Source organism: Carlito syrichta, unplaced genomic scaffold, assembly GCF_000164805.1.
Source record: "Carlito syrichta isolate Samal-C Ts95f unplaced genomic scaffold, Tarsius_syrichta-2.0.1 Scaffold303013, whole genome shotgun sequence".
Lineage (NCBI taxonomy): Eukaryota > Metazoa > Chordata > Mammalia > Primates > Tarsiidae > Carlito > Carlito syrichta.
In genome coordinates this window covers 335,054-349,267 of record NW_007247109.1, presented here as the reverse complement: position 1 = coordinate 349,267, position 14,214 = coordinate 335,054, and positions in this window count along the sequence as shown.

The window sequence follows — 14,214 nt, the reverse complement described above, 5'->3', positions numbered from 1 at the left end:
CGAAACTTGGATTTTTTATGTGAAATCTTCCAACTTAGAGCTTTTGAAAAAAATTCCCTATTGGATCCAAAAGTCTTCTCATTATCGTGAGTCAGCGAGAGTGCCAATGGGCCGCCATGTGGAACCTCCTCCCTCACACGGTCGTCTCTGGCATCCACTGCCGAGGTCCTGTCTCCAGATGCTCTTCCCCACCATCCCACGGGATGGGGTCTTGCTTTTTAAAGGCAGAGAAAGTCATGAGCCAAGTTGTAAGATGAAGCCCTGGGCCTCAGGCTCACACCCAGGCCCATGCCCCCTACACCGCCGTGGGATGGTGCCTCATATTTTTGTTTATTTTCATTTGTATCTTTTTGAGCCGGGGTCTCACTGTCACCCAGGCTGGAGTGCACTGGCACAGCCCACCATAGCCTCTACCTCCTGGGCTCAGGCTATCCTCCTGCCTCTGCCTCTCGAGCAGCTGGGACTTACAGGCACAGGCATCACATCTGACTCACTTTTTTTATTTTTTGTGGAGACGAGGTTTCACTGTGTTGCCCAGGCTTGTCTCAAACTCTTAGACTCAAACAATCCTCCCACCTTGGCTGGCCAAAGTGCTAGGATTGCAGGCATGAGCCTCCGTGCCTGGCCTTCCCATTACGTATTAATCAGAGACACAGACTTCGCACAGGCAGGAGGTAGAAGGATGCCAGCCCAGGCCAACTCTCACTGGACAAGATTGTTTCCATCACAATGACAGAAATCTGTCTTGTGTTGACTTTAGGAAAGAAGGTGTTGCCTGGCACAGTGACTCAAGCCTGTTATCTCAGCATTTTGGGAGACGGAAGTGGGAGGACTGCCTGGGTCCAGGGGTTCAAGACCATCCTGGGCAACTTGGCAAGACCTCATCTCTACAACAAATTTTTTTTTAATTAGCTGGGTGTAGTGGCAAGGGCCTGTGGTTGCAGCTACCTGGAAGGCCAAGGTGAAAGGATAGCCTGAGCCCAGCAGGTTGAGGCTGCAGTGGCTGTGAGCGTGCCACTGCACTCCAGCCTGGGTGACAGAGTAAAACTCTGACTCAAAAGTAAACAAAAACAAAGCAAAAAATTCTTTGGTTCAGGCAATCCTCTTTCCTCAACCTCCCCAAAGTTTTGGGATTACAGGTATGAGCCACTGCTGCCAACTCATGCATTATTTTTTTATTAGACAAGTTGCACGATGCAGCCCTGGGTCTCACGCCTTCTCCCCTGGGACATCCCTGCCTGCTGGCCCCAGCAAGTCTGCTCTGCTCTCAGACACATGTCCCAGGGATCTGAGTGGAGCTGGGCTTCCCTGGCCTCCTGATTCTTGGAGCCACAGGGGCAAGTGCAGGCTCTGCTGAGACTCAGGATGCTGAGCCCTTCCAGAGCCCTGGTGCCAGGGGAGGGCCGCCGGGCATAGTGTGACATTTCTGGTTGGGTTCCTATGGGGAGCCTCCTCTCAGCCAAGCCCACCTCCGCCTGGCAGTCCCTCTGCCCTCTTCCAGCCTCCTCTTTCTGTTGGGTACCAGGCGGGGTCTGTGAGCAGCACTGGTGACTTCTCCAGCCCTGATCACCTTAGAGCTGGTGTGAGTGAGAACTCAGACAAGACCCCTCGCTCTGGCCCATACAGTTCCGTGTGAGGACAAGGCTCCCTACACCAGTCCCTAGTGCTGACAGGTACAGACACCCAGGCCTCCCCAGACCCAAGGAGGAAGCATTCCAACAGGATCCTGAGTCGAGTGGGTGCCCAGAGCCTGTACCTTGAGAGCCCCGTACTACCGTGGTCCGGGGTCTGAATCCACCAGGAGTCCCTGGCCAGCCACCTACTGTTCATCTGACCTGCAGCTTGGGACAAGGGGCCCCCATGTTTCCATGTTGTCCAGTGTGGCTCTGATGGGCACAGCAGGTGCTGGTACCCTTGGGGTGGGCTTGCTGCCATGCTGTCTCCATGCACAGAGCAGCTATCTCTCTACATGAGGAAACTGAGGCACAGAGCAGTCAGGGTAGCCTGGCTGGAGGTCAGACCCCTCCCCACCCTTGGTCCTGGTCCCTGCACATTCACCTCAGGGCTCACAATGGAGTATTGGGCCCCCAAGCGGGAAAATGAGCGATAATGACCCCCACCCCACCCCAGGGCTCCAGAGCCAAGGTTGTGCTGGGGAAGGACAGTGTTCTCCAGGCTAGATGGGGCCTCCATGCTGGAGAATGACAGTGTCCTTCAGGACAGATGAGGCCTCCACGCTGGGGAAGCATAGTGTCCCACAGGCCAGACAGGGCCTCCACTTTGGGGAAGGACAATATCCCCCAGGCCAGACAGGGCCTCCGCACTGGAGAAAGACAGTGTCCTCCAGGTTAAACAGGGCCTCCACACAGGGAAAAGACAGTGTCCTCCAGACTGGATGGGGCCTCCATGCTGGGGAAGGACAGTGTCCTCCAGGTTGGATGGGGTCTCCGTGCTGGAGAGGGGCAGTGTCCTCCAGGCTGGACAGCCACAGCCTCTTCTCCCAGGCCATCCTCTGGGGTTCACGTCTCCATGGAAGGTGAGACCAGCCCAACCCATTCTCTGCACCCGACTCCAGGTGAGGGGTTGCGGGGGCCCTGGACCTAGGTGGAAGGAGGTCTGTGGGTTGTATGGAGGAGATACCACAGAAGGCGCGGAGCTACCTGGTGAGGACCTGAGCGGGGACGTATGATTACTGCTGTCATTGTTGTTCCTCCCACCTGCTGCTGGGTGGCCCCTGTGCTCTGCACCATCCAACCTCATCCCTTGGACTCACAGAAGTGACTCCTGGCATCTGGGCCTCGGTATTCCCACACCACAGTGCTACTCCCAGGCACCCAGCAGAGCCAGCCCAGTTGTTTCTGACTAAGCCTCAGTTTCTCCATCTATGGTGGGGAGGGGTGCCACATATCTGCCACCAGGTGTGTAACCCATGTACATGTGTATCAGGCCCAGTATCTGCCAGGCTTGCCGTGCCAAGCACCCACCATCCCAGGGAGGCTTCCCTGTTGGTGGTGTCTCCAGTGGGGCAGACAGGACAGACAGAGCCCTCAAGAATGGAGCAGTCCCGATGCTGAAAGGGCCCCGGAACTCTGGACTCTGTCCGTGAAGAGGGTCCCAGGGGAAAGTGGGACCGGCCGGGAAAGCAACCCCTCCCTCTGTTCCATCTCGTATGAGGGATGTGCTGGACGACGCCCTGTATGACAGCTCCACCACCGGGCACCATCATGCTGCTAAATTTAAGTCTTTCCCCTCTCAGCGGAAGCCATCAGGCCCAGGGCCTTAATATAGCCACTGGGCACCCCCACCCTGCGCTCTTCCTCCCGCCAGCCCGTCCTGTGCTGCCCGCTGGCAGGAAGCAAGCAGCAGAGCTGGAGGTTGGTGGAGGCTACACGGACCTCATCAGAGCATCAGGAGGGAAGGAAGGTGCTCCCCCACACCTAACCCTGCACATACACTATCCTCCGTGTCTCCAGCTCACGCAGGTGTCTGACAGCCTGGCAGAGAAAGAGGCAGCACCTGGACACCCCCAGAGTCCTGACACCGTGCCCTCCCATCCACAAGGAGTGTCCATGGAGCCCTGCAGTGCTCAGCCTTGGGCACCCACAGAAGGGAGAAGACCCCAGGGACCCCCAGGAGAGAGAGATGAGGTGCAGAGAAAGGGGAATCCTGAGCTTGCCCTGCTTCCTCCCACTTAAAGCCATGATCTGTTGCACTATGGAGGCCATGAGGCATACCGGCCATGGCGGCAGCATCACTCCTAACACAGGCCCCAGGTGCCCCACTCTACCCCATGCCCGGGTCTGACCACTGCCGGCTGACAGGGCTCACAGCACGCACTGGTGTTCCCAACACCTGTAGGTGCTTTATGATGGAGCATCACCAACTAGATCCCAAGAGCCACCCTGAGCAGGCACCAACCCAATGGGGCAGCCGGTCCTGTCCACGCTATGCTGGATCCTGAGCTTCCCGGGGTAGGTCAGGGCCAGCCGAGGGCCAGGCCACCTTCACAGTTGCAAGGGGGCATGGGCTGTCCAATATGCTTGTCTGCACGTGGCAGCTTAGTTAGAAGGAACATTGGGATCTGGAGCCACGAGGTGCCAACTCCTTATTTGACCAACAAGGATGTCTCTCAGAGAGACCCATTGTTATTGTCACTGCCGTCAGGCAGGCCACGGCCACCGTGAACAGGGCATCATATCCAAGGGGACGTTTTCACGAGGCCCTGCTGCAACACTGTTGCCACCAGGCTGTGGGCAGACCATGGGCTCGGAGCGTCCCTCTCCAACACACCAGAGCTCACTGTCACTGCCACCCACGGCACCCCTCAGTAGTGTCCACCGGCCAGGCCAAGCTGGGGTCCTGTCCCCTGCTTGGCCACCCCAGGTGCTCAGGTGAGGGTCAAGATCCCTGGGTCCCAGCCTCCCATAGACGGTGAGGTCCAGGCAACAAGACAACAGAGCAACACCCTCCTTTCCTCCTGTGGCCATGCCTGGAGTCCCCGCCCACCAGGACTCCCAGCCCAAAGAAGAGAAGGAGTCCAAAGAGACCCCCAGCCCCCAGGCTGCGAGGCAGTGGGCAGGCAGACCCAGAGTGTGTCGGCCCACCCCCACAGGCGCCTGGGTCATGGGAGCTGACTAAGCCTGGCGTCTCCCCAGGTGGGGGTGGCGGGTGGGCAGCCCCTCCCCCGCGGTGCCCTGCACGGCCGCCAAGATGTTGACACGGACGGCTCCAGCCGCCTTATTTATTATCTGATAAAGTGCTCTGGGCCCCGCGGGTGGACAGCGTCTGGCCGCACTGGGGCCGACAGGCCTGGGGGAGGAGGAGAGCTGGGGTGAGGAACGGGCCGAGCCGAGGACACACCTCAGTCAGCTGAGCCTGCAGGCTGGCCACGGATAGGCACCCTAGGGAGCCCACGGGCCCAGGTGAGCAGCCTGAGACCTCCCTGTATGGGGCCATGCGCCCAAGACCCAGTCCCCATGCTGCCAGGACCCCGCTCTCCCTGGTCCCCGGAAAACCCCGGTAAGTCCCTCCTCTCGGCACGTCCCCCACATCCCTCACTCGGCCCAGAGCTTGACTTTCCAGGATGCAAACTGGCCTTTCTCTGGTCCTGCCCAACTCCGGCCCACATAGATTGGGTCTTATGCAGCAACTCTGCACAGTAGGCAGCCTGACCGCCATGGCCTGATACATATATACTCTGTACAGGCACACTTGCATATTTGCCCAACCACCATGGCACGTGTCCACTCAGTGTAGGCACACTTGCAATATCCAAATGCACCGCACCTCAGGAGCCTTGCACGTACTGTCCCCCTGCGATGCCCTCCTTCCTGTCTCATGGGAGACACAGTTCTCAGGGTCGAGACAGAGGGAGGCCAGGTTCACAGCCTCAAGGCTTCATGTTTCCTCCACCAGTCTTTCTTAGGCAGTGCTGAGGGGTCTCAGTCCACAGAGTCCTGCCACCTTCCTGGAGACTGAGAGCCAGGCTGGCCCAGCAAGCCCCCAGGGATGCTCAGCATGATTGTGGGGACACACCTACAAGCACTTTGAGTCTGCTGTGTGTATGCACCAGGAGCGCAAACATACCATAGCAGGTGTCCTGCTGTCCTTTCACTGTGTGCTGGGTCCCCAGGGCCACCCCACGCAGGAACACTGCTTTGGGGTCTCTGACAGACAGAGCTGTCATCTGTCCCCTGGGCTGCCCTAGGACAGTAGAAACATCATGGATACCAAACAGGATGGGTCAGTTAAATGGTTCAAAGGCACATGTGAGAGGGTCATGGTATTTAAAAATACCTGAGGGGCCGGGCTCAGTGGCTCAGCCTATAATCCCGCGCTTTTGGGAGGCTGAGGTAAGTGGATTGCCTGAGCCCACGGGTTCGAGACCCGCCTGGGCAGCGAGACCTCATCTCTACAATAAATCAAAAAATTAGCCGGGCGTGGTAGCGCGCGCCTGTAATTCTGGCCACTCGGAAGGCTGAGGCAGAAGGATCGCCGGAGCCCAGCAGGTCGAGGCTGCAGTGGCCGGAAGCGACCACTGCACTTCAGTCTGGGCGACAGAGTGAGACTCCAACTCAAAAACTAAATAAATAAAAATTAAAATAAAATAAATAAACAAATAAATAAATAAATAAATAAATAAAAATACCTGAGGGTATTTAAGAATACAAAAACACCAGGTGCAGGGGCTCACGCCTGGAATCCCTGCACTTCAGAGGCCGAGGATGGAAGAGCACTTGAGGCCAGAAGCTCGAGACCAAGGATCTTGACCCTCACCTGAAGTTCGAGACACAGTGAAATCCCCATCTGTACAAAAAATAAGAAAGTAAATAAAATTAGCCTCCCTCCCTCTTTCCCTCCCTCCTTCATTTGACAAGGTCTCCCTCTGTGGCCCAGGCTAGAGTGTAATGGTGCAATCATAGCTCACCGCAGCTTCAGATACCTGGACTCAAGCCATCATCCCGCCTCAGCCTCCTGAGTAGTTGGGACCACAGGTGCATGCCACCATACCCAGCTAATTTTTTTTTTTGAGTTGGAGTCTCACTCTGTCACCCAGACTGGAGTGCAGTGGCCGCTCCTGGCCACTGCAGCCTCGACCTGCTGGGCTCTGGCAATCCTTCCACCTCAGCCTTCCAAGTAGCTGGAACTACAGGCGCGCGCTACCACCCCTGGCTAATTTTTGATTTATTGTAGAGATGAGGTCTCACCAAGTTGCCCAGACGGGTCTCGAACCCGAGGCCTCAGACAATACACTCACCTCGGCCTCCCAAAGTGCTGGGATTACAGGTTGAGCCACTGAGCCCGGCCATGCCCAGCTAATTTTATTTACTTTCTTTTTTTTTTTTATTCCTTGAGTTGGAGTCTCACTCTGTCGCCCAGACTGGAGTGCAGTGGCTGCTCCCGGCCACTGCAGCCTCGACCTGCTGGGATCCGACGATCCTTCCACCTCAGCCTTCCAAGTTGCCGGAATTACAGACATGTGCTACCAGGCCCGGCTGATTTTTTGATTTATTGTAGAGATGAGGTCTTGCTGCCTAGGCGGGTCTCGAACCCGCGGGCTCAGGCAATCCACTCACCTCAGCCTCCCAAAGGCGCGGGATTACAGGCTGAGCCACCGAACCCGGCTACTTTCTTATTTTTTTGTACAGATGGGAATTTCACTGTGTCTCGAACTTCAGGTGAGGGTCAAGATCCCTGGTCTCAAACTTCTGGCCTCAAGTGCTCCTCCACCCTCGGCCTCCGAAGTGCAGGAATTCCAGGCGTGAGCGCCTGCACCTGGTGTTATTGTATTCTTAGATACTCTCAGGTATTTTTAAATGCCATGACCCTCTCACATGTGCCTTTGAACCATTTAAATGACCCCTCCTGTTTGGTATCCATGATGTTTCTACTGTCCTAGGGCAGCCCAGGGGACAGATGACAGCTCTGTCTGTCAGAAACCCCAGAGTAGTGTTCCTGGGTAGGGTGGCCCAGGGGACCGGCACACAGTGAAAGGACAGGAAGGGAGAGAGGGAGGGAGGGAAGGAGGGGAGAAAGAGAGAAAGGCAGGCAGACAAAAATGTTTCTAGCCCAATGTGAAGAACACAGGCTGAACTCTGCACATGTGCATTGTGATGCGTCCCATACACTCAATGCTTAGTATAGTTTTTCTTACACACAAGGGACACGATCAATAGTGGTGCTTATCTCTTGACAATTGCAGTGTGTTCTAATTTTTTTCCTCAATGAGTGCGCTTTGGTATGCGGGAAGGAAATGGCAAATGTAGGCTTCACGGGGCTTCATAGGCCAGCACTGCCCACAGTGTCAGGGCATCCTCACCCAGGATGGACCTCCAGGGAGGCCAAAAGGCTGCTGGGAAGGGAAGGGGCTTCAGGACAGGTGACCACGGGCTACCCCAACCACCAGGCCAGACCTGAGCAGGCCCCTCCCCAGGAACTCTGGAAGAGGTAAGTGGTCACTGCCCCTTCTGCTGCTTTGGAGACTGGGAGAGGTAGGACTGAGCCCCGAGGCCCTCCTCCCCTGGGCTGCCTCTACCTCCCCTTGTAGGAGTGGCCTCACCTCTTGGGACCAGGGCCTTGGTGAAGTTCAGAGGTGAACTCTGCAGACCTGCCGCCCTCGCTCCAAGATCACATGCTGGGCCCCCCTCCGGTCCCTGCCCTCATTGTCCCCTCCACCTGCCTCCACCCTCCCAACCTGGCCCATCACACCTCATCTCGCAGTCTCAGCTTAGACACCACCTGCGCAGAGGGACCCACATCTGCCCAACCCACCCAAGGAGCGCCCTAAGCATCCCCCTACAGTGCCCAGCCCCTTCTGGCTCTTATCTACTAGGTAGTGATATGTTGGACCATCCCTGGTCTTCTCTGTCCCACTCACTAGCAACGGCGGCCCTGACAACAGAGTCCTCACCCACCACCACTGCTGAGCCTTGTGACAGTCCATGACCCACATCGGACAAGCGTGCTTATGGAAGGAAGGAGGAGGGAAAGAAGACCATCGAACCCTCAAGATTTCAGGTGGGTTGAGCAACTCCCCTAGGAATACCCCAAGAGTCCCTCATCCAGTGAGACAGGGGACTCAGCCTCTCCTGGGTCACCAGCCCAGCCTCAGGCCAGTGAGGACCCCAGGACAGGGACAGAAAGATGGTGGACAGAAAGATTAAACATGAGGGGGCCTAGGGGAGTCGTGTGAGATTTCAAGGGGATCATGTGAGGGTTTAGGGCACCATGAGAGTGTTTAGGGGGTAATGTGTGAGTTTAGGAGAATCATAAGAGGGTTTAGGGGGTCATAAGTGGGTTTAGGGGGTCATGAGAGGGTTTGGGAGTCATGAGAGGGTTTAGGGGGTCATGTGGGGGTTTAGGAGTGTCATGAGAGGGTTTGGGGGTCATGTGAGTGGTCCCTGAAATGTGGACCTACCAGAGCGGGGTAGGCTTTCCTGACAACCCCATCCTCAGCTTGCTCCAAGGGTTCCCGTTTGACCTCTGAATTCATAGTGTCCGAATTGCCATGCTGTGTATACCGTGTGTCAAGGTGTTCAGTGTACACATATAGAGACAGCACCACACTGAGCCTTCTCCTGGCATTCCTTCACTTCTGAATATGCAGAAAACCAGAACATGACCCTGGGCAAGGACCTTGACCTTGCCCTTCAAGGGGTCGGGGTGACTGAGGCTGGTCAGGGTGAGACTGAGCATGTGTATATTGGATGTCAGATGTACCGAGAGGGAAGGTGAGGCTGCCGTTACAGAGAACACAGAAGGAGGCTGGGGGGTGGGGGACCAGAGGCAGAGAGGGAGATGGTGAGAGACATGGAGACAGAGAGAGGGACAGAGAATGGCAGATGCAAGAGGGAGACAGAGAGGGAGACAGAAAGACTTGGGGACAGGGATAGAAAATGGCAGATGCGAGACAGAGACAGAGAGAGAAGACAAGCAGAGAGAGACAGAGACATGGAGATAAAAACAGATAGAAGGACAGAGACTTTAAGAAAGAGACAGAGAGACAGACTCAGAGACAAGGAAACAGAAAGAGAGAGACAAGGAGTGAGACAAAGACATGGAGACAGAAACAAAGAGACAAGCAGAGAGAGAGAGAAAGATGTGGAGACAGAAACAGAAAGAGAGATAGAGACAAACGGAGAGAAACAGAGATGTGAAGACAGAGAGAAACACAAGAATAGACAGACACAGACAAGGCGAGAGAGACTGAGAGATGAGACAAGAAGAGAGAGACCTAGAGGTGGAGATATAGAGGAACAGAAAGATAGAGACAGAGATAAGCAGAGATAGACAGAGAAACAGAGAGATGAGACAAGCAGAGATAGAGAGACAGGTGGGCAACAGCCTCGACCTCACACCCCTCTGGTCTCTGGCCTGTCTGAGAGATCTTAGTCCTTCCCACACCATGACTCCTGCTGGACTAGGCCCCAAGCAGGCCCTGGGGGTGACATGGACAAATTCATGTCCCCATCAGCCTTGAAGAGGCAGGGAGGGGCAGGGAGGATCCAGGGACCTGATCATAGGCGGCATGCTCTTGAAAGTGTGCAGGGGATACAGAGACCCCACACACACACCAGGCTGTCACGACCCCCAGCCCAGAGCAGGGCAGGCGGCTACCCACTCAGGCAAACTTTCCAGATCCTAAGGGTGGTGAGGGTGCAGGTAGGGCCCAAAGAGGACCCACAGGGTGGCAGCCACCAGCCAGGAGCCTCCCCGCCTCCCATGAGCACTTCCCCAGAGGTCAGAGATCACCAACAGCACAGGCCAGCCTGAGGCCAGCACAACAGTCCTGTGGCACTGGGATTGGGTCCCAGCGTGAGTCACCTAAGGAAGCATGGAGTCCTGGGCTCGGGAGACCTGGGGGTGCCATCCCCCTGGGCAGATGGCCATGGTGCCAGCCTCAGGCAGTGCCAGTTGGAGTGGAAAACAGGGAGGGAGCTGGGTGGCAGCAGAGACTTTTCCCTTCACAAGGGGCTGTGTCACTTCCTCTGCTGAGCCAGAAAAGCCCATCCCTGACCACAGCTGAAGTAGTGGTAAGACAGGTGGCCCGTCCCTCCAGGGACCACCGTCCAGACTCCAGAAGGATGGAAGAAAAGACACGACTGGCCCAGGTGGGCCCTGACAGCCAAGGACCTCTCTAAGCGCCTCAGTCCGAGCCCAGATCTCACTTCCCAAAAGAGCCACCAGGATCTCACGGAGAGCGCTAATAAGTTGATTTATTCAAATTTTAAATGAAACCCAGAGAACCCTCAATTCCTGGCCCTGAAGTCAGCAGTACTCCCAGTGCACGCCACCTGCTGACCATGGATGGATGGCTACCCTGGTGGCCCCCAGATCCCTCCAAAGCTGCGCCAGGCATTTCTAGTGGAGGATTTAAGATCCCTTATCCCAGCCCGGGACTTCCCCAGTGCCAGTCTGAGGGCCACTCTTCTGGCCTGCGCTTGGTTTGAAAAAAATGTGCCCCTTGGTCCGACCCCTCACAGTCATGGCTGGGACTCCACGAGCCTGCAGGAGCTCCCAGGGATCCAGGTGGACCTGGCTTGTTTGTTATGAATGAGACAGGAAATCAGATCCTCCAATAAAGTTGTGTCTCTCTGCACCGCAGGCCCAAGGAAGGCTCAGACCGCCCCACACTTCCCAGACAGACACCCTAAACCCACAGATACCCTAAACTCACAACTCAGTGTCAGGACAGAGACCCTGGCCCACCAGCCCACAGGCCAGCCAGGAGGTTCTTGGGCAGGCCGGGCACCTGTGCTCCAGGCAGACTACAGTCAGCTGGGAGGTGGTGCAGACCAGGGTTCAAGTCCCAGGCGCCTGTGAACAGCAGGGGCCGCAGGTGACTGCCCAGTTGCCCTGTGCCCGGTTTCCTCATTTGCAGAGAAGCCTCAGTGATGCTGGTCACGTGCTTGCTGTGGCAGTGTTGGCCACGCACAGGCCACCCATCTGGTCCTGAGACATCCTCGCTGCCTGTATGTTGACCCCCATCCATGGGTGGGGGCCCTTCTCACCTCAGGCTTGCTCAGCCCCTCACGGCCTGCCCCAGCGCATGATGGGACTCCCACATGCCCCCAGCCCCATCTCCCTGCAGAGGGGTGGACGCATCCCTCCTAGGGTGTCATGGCCTCCCCAGCTCTGCAGGGGGCCTGGGGCACCCAGGCCTGCCCAGGGCCCAGCCTTTGCAAGCTGCCTCCCTGGTGAAGACATGGTGAGAGGAACCTCTGCAGGCTGGACAATGGGCTCTAAAAATACCCCGAAGGCAGGCAGGATTTGCCAGAAACATCTGTAAGTTCTGTCCGGAGGAAGTTATAAGTACTAAATAATGTTAATTTGGAGCTGTTTGTCATTTGGGGACAGCCATGTCCTTTGTGGGGACAAGGGATGTTTTTCCAGATCTGTGATTTATTGCTCCCACAGTTAAATCCAGCCACAGGCAAAAAAAGGAAAAATAAAAACAGAAGGGTCTCCCTGGAGCCCCTGAGAGCCAGCGCCCCAGGGAAGGTCAGGGCCGAGCCATGACCACCTCTGTCCTTGCCCCTGTCTCTGGGGAACCCTCTGCCTGTGATGTCCCTGCCTCATGGGGCCCGGCGGGTGGCTGCCGTGGGTCTGTATTGCCTCAGTGCCCTTCCCAAGGCTCCTTGGTTATTCGTGTCACTGCTTGTCTGCGATTGTCCCCTGTGGGCCACGCTTGTCATCACACCTCAGGACCCGCACAGAGGCTGGCAAGCAGTAGGTGCTCTACAGAGCCATATAGGAGTTGGGACTCGGTGGTCTCTACCAGAGTGTCCCCAGGTCCCCCAGAGGGCACCGTGCAGGCGTCAGGGGCCAGACAGTCAGCCTGGGGCCAGGGCCGCTGCCAGCCAGCTGAGGGTGTGAGGACAGCTGGCAGTGACCCCCTCTCCCCACTTATCAACAAGAAGGTGAAAGGCCATCTCCCCTCACTGAGCAATCACAGCAATAAGGGGCGCCCTGCCCCCTCGACTGGGGCATCTCCTGCCCCACCACGCCTGATTCACTCTGACACCAACACAGCCTCTGCACAGCCTGCCTGCTCCCCCAGCTTCCAGACTGGCCTCCTGCCTGGCCTGCCTCCCCGACCTGCTCCTGCAGAGGAGGCCCTGGCCCTGGAGAATGGTCAGGACCCCTGGCTTCCAGGTTTCCAAGATCCCTCTCACAGGAGCCGAGTTGAGGGGGCCTGCTCAAGGGCATAGAGGCCATCTGAAGCCGGAATGTGGTTGGAGATTCTGAAGGGGCCCACAGAGCAGTATCTTGCTCCCCAGTTATTGCTGTGTGACCTCAGGCAGTTCCCCAAACCCCTCTGAGCCTCAGTTTTCTATTTGAAAAAGGGAAACAGTAGGAGATCAACCCCCAAAGGACAGCAGCAGGGCTAAAGAAAAATGGAGCCCCCTGACCCAGGGCCCAGCAAGGGCCTTGGAGAGGGCTGGGGAGCCAGGGCTTCTAGAACAGCCCTAGGGGCTGAGGCATATGTGAGCCCAGGAAGCAACCAGGCCTGAGGCAGTGGGCACTGGGGCCAGCCTGGCTTTCCCAAAGTAGCACAGTCTCTCTCCTCCTCTTCTCCTCCTTCTTATTTCTGTCTCTCCATCTGTCTCTCTTCCTCTCTGTCCCTCTCTGTCTCTCCACCTCTCCTTCTATCTGTCTCTCTCTCCCTCTCTGTCTCTCTCTCTCCTTTTCTCCTCTCCATCTCTCCCTCTCTCTGTGTCTCTCCCTTTCTCCATCTTTCTCTCTCCTTCTCTGACTCTCCATCTCTCCCTCTCTCTCCCTCTCTGTCTCTCTCTCTCCATCTCTCCCTCTTTCTCTCCCTCTGTTTCTCTGTCTTTCCCTCTCTCCTCTCTTGCCCTCTCCATCTCTCCCTCACTCTGTCTCTGTCCATCTCTCCCTTTCTCCATCTTTCTCTATCCCTCTCTGTCTCTGTCTGTCTCTTCCTCTCTCTATCACTCTCCCTCTCTCTCTCCCTCTCTGTCCTTCTGTCTCTCATGCAGGTCCAGAATCATCATGACATCATGGCACAGGAAGGCCTGCCCTCCCCAAATGTTGGCCCAGATCTCCTTGGGATGGGAGACTGGGAGGCCCTAAGAGGCCTGGGACAGTCCTGCCATCCCTCCATCTGCCCCAATGAGAATGTCACCAGTCGGGCCCCCACCGCTAGGTGACACACACCCAATTCTACCAGTGTATGTGTGGGATGGGGCCAAGATGGATCTCACAGACCTCGACCCCCTCCCCCACTAGGGCCCTCTCGTTGGTTCCCAGGCAGAAAGAGCAAGGCTTGACTGGCCCCCCCAGCCTTCCTATGACTGCCAAGGAGGAGGGGTCTGGGTGGAGGCAGGCAAGCCTATGTGTCACCCGGGAACCAAATGTCTCAGTCCACGAGGGCCTGAAGGGCTCCGGTCCAGACTCAGAAACCAGAATCCACCAGGAAAGGGAGCAGTCTCAGCGCTATCAGTGACTGAACTGGGACAGTCATGCTCAGGGCTGACCTGAGGGTTACAGGTCCCAGCCAGGCAGTCTGTCCCTTCTCAAGACAGTCATGGGGCCCCTTTCCCCAGAGTCAGGGCAGCTCTGCTGAAAGGGCTGGAGGAGGAAGGAAGTGGGAGGGAGGGGGGTCCTGGAATGAGAGCGGGAAGGGGAGGAAGAGGGAAGGACGGGGAAGGAGGAGGAGGGAGAGAGGGAGGGAAGGACCCCTGGGAAGGAAGA